The 16,180-nt window shown below is 44.4% G+C and overlaps 2 non-coding genes and 2 pseudogenes across 2 annotated transcripts; all 4 read right to left on the bottom strand.

Annotated features, from left to right (window-relative positions):
* Positions 1 to 11,983: 11,983 nt before the first annotated feature.
* LOC120105357 (small nucleolar RNA Z278) lies at positions 11,984 to 12,105 on the bottom strand (annotated as a pseudogene).
* Positions 12,106 to 12,453: 348 nt separating this feature from the next.
* On the bottom strand, positions 12,454 to 12,569 carry LOC113461265 (small nucleolar RNA Z278). The gene has a single exon (XR_003383416.1). It is a non-coding gene; the product is annotated as a small nucleolar RNA Z278 (small nucleolar RNA).
* Positions 12,570 to 12,755: 186 nt separating this feature from the next.
* LOC113461255 (small nucleolar RNA Z223) lies at positions 12,756 to 12,845 on the bottom strand. The gene has a single exon (XR_003383406.1). It is a non-coding gene; the product is annotated as a small nucleolar RNA Z223 (small nucleolar RNA).
* A 644-nt stretch (positions 12,846 to 13,489) lies between these two features.
* Positions 13,490 to 15,438, bottom strand: LOC148714631 (metacaspase-5-like; annotated as a pseudogene).
* Positions 15,439 to 16,180: the final 742 nt, after the last annotated feature.

Genomic DNA, 16,180 nt, shown 5'->3' with positions numbered 1-16,180 from the left:
TTTTTTTATGAGGTCACAACGAACTCGGTCGGTTTTGACAGGCTCACCGACTAGAACCACTCGATTATTTTTTTGGGTTTACAATCAAACCCAGTTGGTTTTTTTCGGTACACCAACCACAACCTTACACCGTTGGTTTTTTCTTTGGCTCACCAACAAATCTTACAACCCTTGATTCAATCCCCTGATTGAATCAAGTATACAAAATAAGAGTTTAAAGTTCACAAGAAGAAGCTTCTAAAAAAAGCAAATATGAAACAATATAAGCAAGGTTGAGTTAGAAGCCCTCAAATAGATTTGAGATGAGGAAGTGGGGGCTTCTCGATTTTTGAGTCTCCTCATGACTGAGCCGAAGGATGGAGAACAGTAGGTGGAGCCTTGAATGTGAAGGAAGCCTTTTTGGTTGGAGTTAAATGCACTTCTTCCTTCTTTTGATTGGATTCACTCTACGGAAGCTCTTGGTGGTTGAAACCCTTTAATGTTCAAATGGAATAACTCTCTTCTTGTTTACTATTGTTCACTCTAGCTATTTAAGTAATTCCTTTTGAGAACTAGCCGTTAGAAAGTGATTTGAAGCCGTTCTGACCCGTTTGCACAATCTGACAATGTATCCGTTGGGATCGGAGTCGACTCACGCGATCTGGAGTCGACTCGTCTGTTACTGGAGTCGACTCGCGTTTTACTGGAGATGACTCCCCTACTATTTCAGATTTGAATTAAAGTGCATGCCTCATCTTGGGGTCGACTCGCCAATAGCTGGAGACAACTCGGGCACTTAGGGGTCGGCTCGTTCTCAGGGTTCCAGAAATCCAACTTTCTGTTTTTCTTCCTTGAGTCGATTCGGGTTTACTTGGAGTCGACTCGGCTGACTTGAGAGGTGACTCGAGATCTTCGGAAGACGTCTCATTCTCAGAGACCGAAAAATTGATTCTCTATCTTTTGAACTGATCTGCCTCGGAGTCGACTCGGGCCTTATTGGAGTCGACTCGGCTAACTTGGGGGTCGACTCTGAAACACTTGGAGTCGACTCGTTCACAGGATCTCCGAAACTGAGTCTCTACCTTTCAGATTGTTTTTCTCTGGGAGTCGACTCGGACAAACTGGGAGTCGACTCGGCTGATGTGGGAGACGACTCGACGTCTTTGCGAGTCGGCTCGCTGACAGGGTCTCAAAAACTAACGTTCTGTCTTTTTGTCAGCTTTGCCATGGAGTCGACTCGGGACCATCTGGAGTCGACTCGCAACCTTTTGGAGTCGACTCGTTAACAGGATCCAAAATTCATCGTTCTGTCTTTCTGTCTGTTCTCAGTTGGAGTCGACTCGAAGAGTTCCGGAGTCGACTCGAAGAGTTCCGGAGTCGACTCGAAGAGTTCCGGAGTCGACTTGAGCTTGTGCCAGAAACTCCAATTGTGCCGGAGTCGACTCGCAAGGTTCAGGAATCGACTCGTGATGCAGACTTTGGTTCAAATAGAGTTCAATACTTAACCAAAATATCTTGAACCAAAGCTCGAGGCACTTAGATAGAAATTCACAAAGATTTATCTGAAACACTAGATTGAATTCATTAGAACAACATAAGATATACTCAAATGCTTTGAGCTCATCAAAATCAATTAGGAATTTACTCAATCACTCCACAATATATATATATATATATATATATATATATATATATATATGAGTTAGTATTTTGCACTTATACATGAAAGTTAAAAAAGTATACCTGCGATCATAATATATTTAATTAATATGGATATGTCTATATTATAATATATTTAATTAAAATGCATACCTCTAGGGGGTGTGGAAATTGGAGTTCTTCTCTGCGTATAGCATCTAAAAAAATACAAGTATCATGAGCAGTACCTTCCCATCCAGCACAAACAAAAGTGAAACATATGTCAAAATCACAACAAGCCATAACATTTTGTGTAGGAATCCCTTTTCGGCCAATATATGGTACTTGTTTGGATGGGAAAATTTTTACTGGTATATGGGTGCCATCAATTGCTCCAATGTAGTCCTTAAAATATGACCACTAACGACTATCATCACGGATTTTACTTGGAATATTTTTGAACTCTTTACCCAGCGGGCTAATAATATCCTTGGACATTCTTAAAACATCATTTAAAACATAGATGAAACATCTACTAACTGTTTCTCCGGAATGTTGAAATCTTTCTTGAACCATCCTATTTCCAAACCCATGTCCTAGAATCATCAAAAATATAGACACCAGCTCCTCAATAGGAATATATCTAGAAGCCTTTAAACCATATCTGACTTTCAATTCCATGCACAAATGAATAAATACATGTTTTTCCATTCGAAATTGTTGTTGGCATCTATATGGATTGCCATGTAAAATTTCTGATACAAACTTGTATCTGGTTTGATAAGAGGTCCTACAAGGCTCCTTCTTAATATATTTTGTGTAATATTCAGTAACCATACCAACAGTTGTAGTTACTAGAACATAAAAATTATCATCATCAACTATCTCATCTTCACTGGATAATTCTCCTCAGAACTATTGTCAATGCTGCCCATACTTGTAGAAAACATACCTTTATTTATACGTTCATTCGTATATATATTTATTTATGCATTTATTTATTTATTTATTATTTTATTCATTGAAATATATTTATTTATTATCTTATTTATTTATTCATTCATTCATTCATTTATATACATATTTATTTATGCATTTATTTATTTGTTTATTTATTTATTCTTTTTTTCTTTTTTTCTTTTCTTCTCTTTTTTTTTCTTTCCTTTTCTTCTTTTTTTTCCTTTTCTTTTTTTTCTTTTTTCTTCTCTTCTTCTCCTTCCTTCCTCTCCCCCTTCTCCTTTCTTCTCCTCCTGCGCGGCCAGCGACGCCAAAAGGGGGCCAGGCCGTGGCTGGCGGCGCCTATGGTAGTCTCGGCGGCCGTGGCTGGCCCCCGCGAAGTACTCTCCTCCCGCGACGCCGACGGTGCCGGAAAGGGGCCGAGCTGTGGCGGACGCGGGAGGGGGCGGGTCATGGCCAGCGGCGGCCGCAGGAAGTGGGAGGGCGCCCCCTTCTTCTTCTTCTTCTTTGGCACCTCCCCACCATGGGGGTGGAGACATCTACGGCGACCGATCGACCTCCTTCTTCTTCGGCACCTCCCTATCCGTGACGGGGACATCGTGGCCGGCGGTGGCGGCGGGAAGGGGAAGACCGCCTCTTCATCCTCTTCTTCGGCACCTCCCCACCGTGGGGGCGGCGGCATGGGGGACGACGGCGGGGGAGAGGGAGGGGGGGTGGGAGAGAAACGGAAGGGGGGTGGAAGAGAAATGGGCGGTGAGAGCGTTCGGAGAGGAAATTTTTTTTTAAAAAAATGGGGTTATTTTGGTCAAAAATACAGCTTTCCGACAAAGCTCAAAACAGCGTTTTCAGAAAGCTCCAAATTAGAGCTTCTGCCAAAAAGCTATTTCAGCTTTTCAAAAAAGCTGAAACAGCTTACCGAAATGTTTACCAAATACTATTTTTTATCTAAAAGTACTTTTGGAGGGCCAAAAAGTGCTTTTCGGCCCTCCAAAAACTCCCCCAAATGGGGCCTAAGGCAGTTGAACTATATCAGTTTTCTTTTCTTTTTTTGCCTTGCCAGAGAATGCTCTCATTCAGATTACTCGAGCAGAGAATCCTGTTCTTCCTATTAGGTATGGTTCTGCCATTAGTTGCATATGATGGAGTTTTCAGCAAGCTACATCTTCTCTGAGATATCCTCTTGGAAGTCAAATATGATTGAAGCATATTATGTCTTGCTTACTGTCACGCCCCGAGCCCGAGGCGCGGCAGATGCCGCACGCCCGCACGGCGGGCCGCACAGGCTTGCAAGGTAGCAGATCATATCAAAGCAATCACATATATTTAAAGATAACATAATTATTTAAGTTGGTCAAAAGCAGTCTTACAAAATTTCAAAATAGCATATGTCAACATAATTCAAATGTCCAAGCTAATCTAACTAAAATGTCAATAACTGAAGGAATCATCGGAAAATCTAACGCACTCCCCCAATCCCGTACGATCAAGTCTCTGGATTTGAAAAACAGAAAACAGAATAATGAGCTACACTAGCCCAGTAAGCAACAAAATATCCCAAAGTGGGGTCAGAGCATATCAGATCAAAATACAGGATAATGACTGGAATAAATCATAAATAACATCATTTTACTGTTTTCAAAACTTATTATCATTTTTCCAAAAACTTTGATACCAGAATCTCAACATAATAGGCTACGGCTACGTAACTCAGTGGCATGGGTTGCACAGAGTGCCAGAAACCACTATTGTTAGTCACCGGTGGCAATGGTGTCTAGAAACCACTATTCTAATCACCGGTGACGCGGTGTTGAAACCGGTTCCTTACAGATTACAAGTCGACAGGTCCAACGTATAATCTTCATTGGCGGGGCCAGAACAGAGCAAAACAGATCATAGCCATGCTGAGAATGCATATATATATATATAGAAAAATAGATTTCATAAATTATCCAGTCATATTTTACGAATTTCAGAGCATACAACAAAATTTTCAAATAAAATTTAACATGCCTGATCCATTTTACTAAATACGAAACATATGTCAAAATTTAATCAATTTATCAAATAATTTGGAAATCACACTTGAAGTATTAAGTTACTTACCTCTTCTCGCTTAATTCCTACTTCAGATCGGCGGATCAGGTTCACCTGTTTAAATTTAGTTAATTTCTTTGTTAATTTCAGAGCTAAGCAAAACTAAAAATAATATTATTGCACACGGCCCAATAGGGCCCAGAGTCGGCACATAATGGGCATGACTCGATAGGGCCCACATAGACCCGGCCCAATGGGGCCCCCAAGGTTGGTCTCAAATAGGTTCATTTATGCAATAAAATTTATTGCAGGGACCAATACTTAATCACAGGGCACTGTTCCATAATAAAACTTGAGTAAAGAAACCAAACAACATATTTGAGGACCTTTACGTAATAAATCTTTCTTATAGGGATCCAACATAAATTACAGAAGATCCTTTTGATGAAATAATATACTGTCAAGGGCTTAATTGCAAAATTCCATTTATTGGCTAAATGGGTTCGGGTTTCAGGTGTCGGGTTCCGGATTTCGAGTCAGGTTTCGGATTTCGTATTTCGGATTTTGGGTTTTTTTTTTAATCGGGCCCAAGTTGGGCCCATAGTAAACCAGGCCAAGTCGAGCCCACGGTGAACAGGGCCCATGCTTGGCCCTGTTCGGCCCGTAGGGGCCTTCTTCCTCCCCAAACCCCCATGGACAGGGAAGGGAGAGGAGGAAGAAGGGAAATTGGGGGAGAGGAAGAGGGCCGGCATGATGGTCGGACTGGGTGGCCAGAGGCCATCCCTCGGTTGACGGCCGGCTGACTGCGGTGGCGGCCGGTGGCCGCTGCGGTGGCCAGCGTCAAAAGAACAACCGAGAATGATCTTGGTTTGGGGGCAAAACAAAGAAAATATGACATGATTGATCTTGTAATCAAAGGCTGGAGAGAGTTTACCGGCGGTGGCAGAGACGGCGGAAGGGAGATCTCGGCTCAGTTCGGAAGCTAGAAGCGGTGGCGGCGCTTGGAACCGAGGGGACGAATCTCAGAACAGGGGAAGGCTTGCGAAGGGGATTCGGACGGTGATCGGGCAGCACCAGCCACTCGGGAGGCAAGAGCCGAGGAAGGATAGGAAGGAGGGGGAGGAGAGGGAGAGAGGGAGGAGGTTCGGAGGTGGCCTTAGGGGAAGGGAATGGGGGTTTTTATCACCCCTTTGTAACGCCTCTCCACCGCAAAAATCGCTGCAGTCGAGCGGAATCCGCGATCGCAGATTGGCCGCGGATTGATCGAAGGGGGGTGGCGCGGGATACCCGCGGCGCCTTCGCCTCAATCAGCCTCGGAGGAGCCGGAGAGGATCGCAATCGCGATCCTCTATTCCGGTTCTTCCCAAAAGAAGAACGGGGCTGAAGTCGGCTGGGGTTGCCGACTTCAGCCTGTATCTCATATTCTCTCCTCCTTAAAAAAATTTCGTCCTCGAAATTTAACATATCTTAGTTTGCAAAAAAAAAGTCCGAATATTTTTCCTTCATCTCGTCCTCCAGTTCCCATGTAGCCTCTCATTCTGAGTGATTGCTCCACTGGGTCTTGACATAAGGAATTGTGTGCCTTCTTAATTCTTGTTCCTTTCTATCAGCCACACGTACAGGCTGCTTAATGTGCATAGCAGAGAACTCGAGGGAAAGTATAAGCACTACTATCTATGAAGCTAAATTCAGTGTCTCCAGGGATCTAAAATTTTACCCGCTTTTCATGGCAGTTAATGGTAACGAAGTGTGACGCTAACCAGTCCATACCGAGAATTATGTCAAAGTCATACATATCTATAACTATCAAATCAGAAGGCAAGTCTCTACCTACTATCTGAACTGGACAAGTCTTGCAGACCTGATTACCAATCCTCCCACTTCCGGCAGGGGTGTTAACATGCAAATCATAATCTAACGGCACACAAGGTAGGTCATATTTTCGCACAAATATCGATGACATAATGAATGTGTAGCACCAGAATCAAATAGTATATAAGCATAAACAGAAGCAACCGGTAGTGTACCTGACACCATAGTATTGGATGCCTGAGCATCCTGCTGAGTCAGTGCATAAATACGATCCAGTGTGCGCGGTCTCCCTCCTTTCTGCTGCTTAGGAGAAGAAGGCTGAGCTGACTGAGCCGGAGCAGGAGAAGCTTGCACTTGCTGGGTTCTTGTAGTTTGAGGCCTCTGAACTGATTGAGAGTTTTGCTGATTATAAGGGCACTCCTTTATCCTATGACCCTGTTGGCCACATTTGAAACAAGCACCGGACAACCGTCTACAGAGTTCTGTCTTATGGGCGCCTCCACATGCTTCACATTTAGGCTTCTCTTGTTGAATAGTCTCTCCATAAGATCCCTGCTTTTCTGATTGCCCAGACCTATTACGAGATTTTGCTGTCCTGCTAGAATTTTGTCCACTATGAGTATCATCATCTCTGCTCCTCTTCTTTTGTATTCTATCTTTTGAATCTTGTGTTTCCTTCCAGAGTTTCCTTCCAGACAATTTCTATATTCTTGGCCCTGTCTACCAGGTCATCATAGTTTGTTGAGTGCACTGCGGCCAAACCCCGACATAAGTGAGGCTTCAATCCTTCTTCAAATCTCCTCATCCGGGACTCTGCATCTATGACGAGGGTGGGAGCAAACCGAGCTAACATGTCAAACTCTGCCTCATACTCATCCACGATCATAGTTTCTTGAGACAGATTTAAAAATTCCCTCTCTAGCTCCCTAAGGCGACTTGAAGGGAAATACTTGGAGTAGAAGGCTGTGCGGAATCTCTGCTAGGTAAGTGCCTCCTGTTCGGGTGCCAATATGTGCTCCACAGACATCCACCAATGACGAGCTCGGTCCTGAAGCATATAGGTGGCAAATCTGACCTTCTCTTCATCGGTGCACTCCATTGCCCTGAAGGCTTTCTCCATTTCATCTATCCAGGCTTCGGCCTCTTGAGGACTAGTGGTGCCTTTAAAAGCCAAAGGTGTCATTCTCTTGAATTCTGCTATACTTCTTCTTTGCTCAGGAGGAGCAACATCCTGCTGGACTAGTGGCTGAGGTTGTTGCCTCTGTTGGCGTACTAACCCGACGACCTCCTCGATTAGTTCGAGCACTCGGGTTTGATTTTCGACGGCCGTTTCTGGAGTTGATTAACCCTGGGGCCCTGAGCTATGCGATGCCTCGCCCGCTTGGTTAGTGGGGGCTCTTCCCCGAGAGCCCCTAACCATCCGATTCAAGCTACGGACACGGCGAGGCGGCATTCTGATTCAGTAAAAATATATAAATTTTATAAATTTATCCAAACAGAATAATACAAAATAGTTAACAAAACAAATGAACATTATCCCTTTGTCTAGTTACTACCCCATCTCTCAACCTTTTCGACGAATCTTAGGAATCCTTTCATTTAGGCTCTAATATGACTGTTTTACTTATGGTCTCTAGTGATCTTAGCCTGAGCTCTAATACCACCAAATCTGTCACGCCTCGAGCCCGAGGCGCGGCAGACGCCGCACGCTCGCACGGCGGGCCGCACAGGCGTGCAAGGCAGCAAATCATATCAAAGCAATCACATATGTTTAAAGATAACATAATTATTTAAGTTGGTCAAAAGCAGTCTTACAAAATTTCAAAATAGCATATGCCAACATAATTCAAATATCCAAGCTAATCTAACTAAAATGCCAATAACTGAAGGAATCATCGGAAAATCTAACGCACTCCCCCAATCACGTACGATCAAGTCTCTGGATCTGAAAAACAGAAAACAGAATAATGAGCTACACTAGCCCAGTAAGCAACAAAATACTCCAAAGTGGGGTCAGAGCATATCAGATCAAAATACAGGATAATGACTGGAATAAATCATAAATAACATCGTTTTACTATTTTCAAAACTTATTATTATTTTTTCAAAAATTCTGATACCAGAATCTCAACATAATAGGCTACGGCCACGTAACCCAGTGGCATGGGTTGCACAGAGTGCCAGAAACCACTATTGTTAGTCACTGGTGGCAACGGTGTCCAGAAACTACTATTCTAATCACCGATAGCACGGTGTTGAAATCGGTTCCTCATATATTATAAGTCGACAGGTCCAACGTATAATCCCCATTGGCAGGGCCAGAATAGAGCAGAACAGATCATAGCCATGTTGAGAATGCACATATATATATATAGAAAAATAGATTTCATAAATTATCCAGTCATATTTTATGGATTTCAGAGCATACAACAAAATTTTCAAATAAAACTTAACATGCCTGACCCATTTTACTGAATACAAAACGTATGTCAAAATTTAATCAATTTATCAAATAATTTGGAAATCACACTTGAAGTATTAAGTTACTTACCTCTTCTTGCTTAATTCCTACTTCATATAGGCGGATCAGATTCACTTGTTTAAATTTAATTAATTTCTTTGTTAATTTCAGAGCTAAGCAAAACTAAAAATAATATTATTGAAGACGGCCCAACAGGGCCCAGAGTTGGCACATAATTGGTATGACCCGATAGGGACCGTATAGACCTGGCCCAATGGGGCCCCCAAGGTTGGTCTCAAATAGGTTCATTTATGCAATAAAAATTCATTGCAGGGACCAATACTTAATCACAGGGCACTGTTCCATAATAAAACTTGAGTAAAGGAACCAAATAACATATTTGAGGATATTTACGTAATAAATCTTTCTTATAGGGATCCATCATAAATTACAGAAGATCCTTTTTATGAAATAATTTACTGTCAAGGGCTTAATTGCAAAATTCCATTTATTGGCTAAACGGGTTTGGGTTTCAGGAGTCGGGTTCCGGGTTCCGGGTTTCGGATTTTCGGATTTCAGATTTCGGATTTCGGATTTTTTTTAACCAGGCCCAAGTTGGGCCCACAGTGAACCGGGCCCAAGTCGGGCCCACGGTGAACAGGGCCTATGCTTGGCCTTGTTCGGCCCGTAGGGGCCTTCTTCCTCCCCAAACCCCCACGGACAGGGAAGGGAGAGGAGGAAGAAGGGAAATTGGGGGGGAGGAAGAAGGCCGGCATGATGGCCGGCCTGGGTGGTCGGAGGCCATCCCTCGGTCGACGGCCGGCCGACTACGGTGGCGGCCGGGGGCCGCTGCGGTGGCCGGCGTCAAAAGAACAACCGAGAATGATCTTGGTTTGGGGCCAAAATAAAGAAAATATGACATGATTAATCTTGTAATCAAAGGCTGGAGGGAGCTTACCGGCGGTGGCAGAGGTGGCGGCGCTTGGAACCGAGGGGACGGATCTCAGAATAGGGGAAGGCTTGCGAAGGGGATTCGGACGGTGATCGGGCAGCACCGGCCACTCGGGAGGCAAGAGCCGAGGAAGGATAGGAAGGAGGGGGAGGAGAGGGAGAGAGGGAGGAGGTTCGGAGGTGGCCTTAGGGGAAGGGAATGGGGGTTTTTATCACCCCCCTTGTAACGCCTCTCCGCCACGAAAATCGCGGCAATCGAGCGGAATCCGCGGCCGCGGATTGGCTGCGGATTGATCGGACGGGGGTGCCGTGGGATACCCGCTGCGCCTTTGCCTCAATCGGCCTCGGAGGAGCCGGAGAGGATATATTCCGGTTCTTCCCAAAAGAAGACCGGGGCTGAAGTCGGCTGGGGTTGCCGACTTCAGCCCGTATCTCACACTTACTATTCAATTGTCATATAGTCCTGCAAAGGAAAGATATTGCAGAACAGATCAGTCCCGCCTTCGACCTGTGCCTTAGCTGCAATCGGCCATTTCAATGACCGAAGGATTACAACTTTGTCTCCTTCATCTACAACTCCTGTTTGTCATCTTATGTCTTGCAGCAGATTGTATTATGCTTCAGAGGAGGTACTAGACGTGGTATGAGAATCGATGATGGAAAATTGGTTGTTTTCTTGTTTCAAATACTTTCTCAAGCTTCTGTGAAATTTGGAGCTTGTGGCCATTCTGGATTCTGGTGCTTTTTTCTGAAAATCTTTATGAAGTTGCTTGAAATTTTTAGGCAATGAATGCTTCTGCTTATTGGTCTAGATGAGGTTCTTTCCAGCACTGATTATCAGACACTTGTTTTGGAACTATTTAGCTTCTTTTTCTCGCATCTGTTCCTCTCCTTTCTTGACAATGTAACTCATCTCTACCCCTCATCTCTGCTGTAAATACGATTAAGCTTTAATAAAAGCTGGGTGACTCCTTTTTACATCAAAAAAAAAGAAAACAATTTGCAAGCCTTCAACCCTCTCAACCATACTTTCTCGAGTTATTTTTTTCCCGATTATTCCCTATTAACAACTAGGGAACACTGCAACCAGCTCCCGTGAAGCTCCTTTTCATGATTCTGTGTTATAACCTAGTGAAAAAACAAATGCAAATATGCAATTTCATAATTTACTTTCATACCATTTCCAAATCCAATGAATCAGTTTATACATGCAATTACCACCACAGCACGTGCACAGACATGCCTTGGTATCCACAGCATATGTTTTGTTTAAGAATTGATGTGATCTTAATTTAATGATCACCATGTAAGTTCTGCAAGCCACAGCAAGCCAGGATCATTTCTTTTCAACGGCATTAAGTTTCAGCTCGCGCAAGCAAGCCACAGCAAGCCAGGATCATTTCTTTTCAACGGCATTAAGTTTCAGCTCGCGCAAGTTCATCTGTTATGACTTCTTCGAGAAGTCAACAAGAAAGAGAACTTCCAATGCAGTTATTCGGCAATAAATCAGCATAAATTATACCAAACAAATCTTACTGCAGATCGCAGACAAATACAAATAAACGTACAAATAAATAAGTAAATAAAATGTCAACGGCCCTCTGAAGACGTGCACAAATAGCAGCTACAGGCTCTTCGATTCTTTGTACTTCTTGGCCGGCCAATGCGCCCATGTCGTCATGTGGATCAGGCTCGGTCCTCAAAGTTTCAGCTGCCTTGATTGAAGACGTATTCCTTGAGCGCAAGGTTCCATCCTGCTGCCAGTTCTCAAAACCATTTCTTTGACACACTCATCAGGATCAGGTTCCGCAAACTTCTCTCGCACGTAGGCATATTCCAATTGTTTTGTACCCTCAATTGTTCCAGTAGCTATGGAATTATCAGGATCAGGTTCAGAGATATTTGGGCAATTCCGAACCTATCTTGTCTAACCTGACATGATCTGAACCAGGCTCTTCAAAAGATTTTGTAACCCCACCAACCAGGCTCTTCTCATTGGCTTCTTTCCTATCCCAAACATCCCCATTTCATTATTTAAATATTTCATCTTTAAAAATGCAGGCATAGCTAGCAAGAAGCATCTGCAAAAAAATTCTTAACAGTGACAGTAAATTCAAAGAAAATTCAAAGGGTGAATATATAGATCTCTTTGCCTCAGAAGTATCTGCATGTTGATGTCATGCTAATTACTGCTGCTTCCCCAAGTAGGTTCTCCCTGCAAGCAGGGACTTGGTTCCGCAGCACATCCATTTTGCAGACAAATCATCATTGGCAGTGGCAAAAACCTGATGCTTTATATATGGGAAAGGCTAAAAACTCTTGTTTTCACGAAAAAGGCTTACCATTCAACAACCAAATATTTTTGTACAAGATATATACTTCAAAGTAAGCGTTGATAAAGCAAAAAAGGGTTATGCTTCTACCATCATGACCAGCTGAAATCGCCCCTCGACATTCTTTACAACCAAAACAAAAGAAATCACTCCTCAACATTTTTCATTAAAAAAATCGTACGCTAAACACATAAAAGAAATAAGAGTTTAGAAACGGCCTGAATGTACTTTGCTAATCACTACAATTCATATATGGCAAGATAACGTCGTGATCAAAAAAGAAACAATGCCTCAGAAAAGTCCACTGATGCCATTTGAATGTAGCAGCTCCAAGTAGGTTCTCCCTGTAAAACAGGGATTTGAAGCTACCTACACCTGATAAACTTGAACATATCATCATAGGCGGCTGGCAAAAATACCATTCCAGTTCTCAGAGACCGCTAAAGTCAGTTCAAATAAATTGAAGTGAAGAAAAAAAAAACAGCTATCCTAGGTGAAGAACTACAGAAAACAGTGACAAGTCCACAAAAATACAGCTATCCTAGGTGAAGAACTACAAAAAAACAGTGGTAAGTCCACAATGTACCGAGGCTCAGATTTTTTTATCAGCTTCTTCTGTCATGAATTTTCTAAAGCAGAACTGGCGTTTTGAAGCTGTCTAGATGCTCATCAAATAGAACAATAGAACATCTCATCATCCTAGCATTTGAATTTTTTTCTAGAAAATTATAAGCATATCCTAAAAAGATATGCACATAATTTTGTTGCATCGGGAAATTCAACCATTCTTTCCATGTGCATCATGCATAATTATCAGAAGCGCAAGTAGGTTATAACAATTGCCAAGAGTAGAGTACTTTAAGTGACAGAAGTATGGTACCCCCTCCAAAAAAGAAAAGAAAAAGAATAAGGAAAAGCAAAAGCATATCTGAGTTGCCACCGACATCATTCAGAGTCAAAGGATAGCCTATCCCCACCGACATCATTCCGGCCTTATCAGGACATGAGCACCTTCATGTTTCGCATCTAAATGGACTTTTGTCAAAGAGGCAACAACTACCCAGCAGCAATGAATTCCCTCAGAACCTCACCAAGCTCATATTGCAGGTGTTCAAAAAAGAAGAATGGGGGAAGAGAATTATAGTTCTGCCCGTCTTTACAATATATAGAAGCAGCCTTTATATAGTATTAGGAGGCTGACGAAGTTTGATTGGGCTGACTATGTTTGGCATAATCAATCACAAATTAATCAAGGATGAAGTTTCGTAGGGCCGACTAAATTTGGCACAATCAGTCTTTATGGAGGCAGATTATATTTGGCACAATCAATCAATGGTCCTACAATGATTCTAACATCCCTTCTCAAACTCAAAGTGGTAAAGTGGACACCAACTTGAGTTTGGAAACAAAAGATCAAAAGACGCCAGGAGGATGAGCTTTGGTGTAGACGTCCGCAGTGAAGACGGATCTCAAAGAGAAGACAACTGAAGTTCAACGATGCTCGTAGACGAAAGCACCATAGAAGAAGAGCAAGAGACCTTGAACTAGATGATGAAGAAGTCGGGAGTAGCATATAAAACTAGAGATTGAGGACTGGGGCGGCGCCATGTAGATGTATGCCTCCATGATCGAGAGCGGGACTTCTCCTACCAAGTTTACCTTCGCCAAATTTCTGACGAGACAGTGTGGCGCGCTGCTGCTGGAGTTTGGAGTGGAATAGTGCCTGCCGATTTTACCTTCGCCAAGTTTCTAATGAGATAGTGTAACGCACTACTGGAGTTTGGAGCGAGACCGTGCTCGCCGAGTTTACCTTCGTCAAGTTTCTGACGAGATGGTGTGGCGCACTACTTTTAGAGTGGGACCGTGCCTGCCAAGTTTACCTTTACCAAGCTTCTGATAAGATGGTGTGACGCGCTGTTTAGGTTTGGAGCAGAACCGCACCTGCCAAGTTTACATTCGCCAAGCTTCTGACGAGATGGTGTAGCGCCATGCTGCTGGGGTTTGAAGCGCTACCGTGCCTGCCGAGTTTACCTTCGCCAAGCTTCTGACGGTACTGTGTGGTGTACTGCTCTATGCTCACCTAGTCCTCTGGAGTTTGGATCCGGACCGCGCCTACCAAGTTTACATTCGCCAAGCTTCTGACGGTACGGTGTGGCATGCTGCTTTATGTCACCTGGTCCTCTTGGGTTTAGAGCGGGACCGCCCCTATCAAGTTTATCTTCGCTAAGCTTTTGATGGTACAATGTGGTATGATACTCCATGCTCATCTAGTCCTTTTGGGTTTGGAGCAGAACCGCGCCTACCAAGTTTACCATCGAGTGGGCATGCCGAGGGAAGTCCAAGATCTGCTCACGGATGGCCTGGAAGGAGTGGCAAGGGTCCGAGTCCACGAAGACGACGTCGTCTGAGACCATGGATTTGAAAGCCTCATGGACTTGTTTCAAGAAGGCCTTGAAGCTAAAGCCAGCTATTTGCTCCTTTGATTCATCAATTAGGCCACCGCTCTGGCAGGAATCCGACATGATGGTGATCCGGCAGCCCTCCGGGACTTTGTCAACGAACTCTCTGAAATCATCATCGGTGATGAGCTTCATGTCGCAGGAGACGATGCACTCGTCGTAGCCGGTGTCGTCGTCTTCGCCGGTCTCAGCGGGGAGGCGGTGCCGTGGCCGCTGTAGTGGAAGAAGAGGTAGTTGCCGGGGCGGGCAGAGGTGATGAGCTTGGCGACGGCGCAATGGATGTTGGCTCCCATGGGCTGGGGGTAGGACTCGTCGGTGTCGACGAGGACGGCGATGTCCTCCTCCGCAAAGCCGTAGTGCTCCACCAGGCAGCGATGCATCCGCCGCACGCCATTGATGTTGGCTCCCGTGGGCTGGGGGTAGAACTCGTCGGTGTCGATGAGCCCATCGATGTGCTGCTCTGCAAAGCCGTAGGGCTCCACCAGGCAGCGATGCATCCGCCGCATCTCGTTGATGCAACCCTTCAACTCCGCCTTCGTCCCCGGGTAGTTGCACCCCACCAGCACCGGTGTCGTCGACGAATCTGTCGTCGTCGTCGTTGGCGGTGTCCTTGGGGCCACGCTTCTTGGGACCAAAGCCCTGGTCGTAAGGGCGAGATCGACGTACTCCGCGTCCTTGTAACTGTTGCAGATGAGGAAGGCCTCGGGGCTTCCTCGAAGGAGGCAGCTCATGGCAAGGAGGAGCTCTGGCTTGGATCCAGCCTCGAGACCGAAGTGAAGAGGGGCACCGGCCTCCATGATGTCCTCCACGACGTAGCGGTCTAGATTGCACTTCACCGGCCGTAGACCCCCTAGTAGCGGGAGCCGTAGCCGGTGGATCGGAGGGCGAGGTCGAAATAGTTGCGCTCGCCGGCAATGGCGGCGAAGTCGGAGGACTCGTCGATGGGGACCTTGCGGCGGACCTCCGGCGAGGCGAGGGCCTTCTTCCGGCAGACGAGGAAGGTGGAGATCTGAAGGGGGGATGTCTATCTACACTAACTTCTTAGCATTCAAGTGGGATGGCATCACTTTCCGATCAAAAGTCAAACAAAAAATCATGAAAAAATAACAAAAAAACAATTAAAGGGTAAATGGAAGAAAGTAAGAAGGCTAAGATTTTATTAAGATCTCGATAAAAAGAAGGAAACTTTAAAAGCCGCTGAAGCTAGAGCCCGGGCTACCCCCCTCCTAAACGAGGCAGGAGAAACAAAAAATCTACGTGCGACGGCGATAATCACTGCAAAGGCAGAAGAGATGAAGGCAGCAGGTTACGTAATCGGTGGCTCTGATACGATGTTGAAAAAAGAAGAATGAGAGAAGAGAATTGTATTTCTGCTTGTCTTTACAATGTATAGGAGCAGCCTTTATATAGTATAGGAGGCTGACGAAGTTTGGTAAGGTCGACTATGTTTGGCACGATCAGACTTTATGAAGGCCAACTATATTTGACACAATCAATCACAAATTAACCAATGGTTCTACAATGTTTCTAACATTCCCCTCAAACTCAAGATGGTA

The sequence above is a fragment of the Phoenix dactylifera genome, chromosome 2, assembly GCF_051530095.1.
Source record: "Phoenix dactylifera cultivar Ajwa chromosome 2, Ajwa_hap1_PhDact_Kaust_v1.1, whole genome shotgun sequence".
Classification (NCBI taxonomy): Eukaryota; Viridiplantae; Streptophyta; class Magnoliopsida; order Arecales; family Arecaceae; genus Phoenix; species Phoenix dactylifera.
This window is presented reverse-complemented; position numbering and strand designations above follow the sequence as displayed.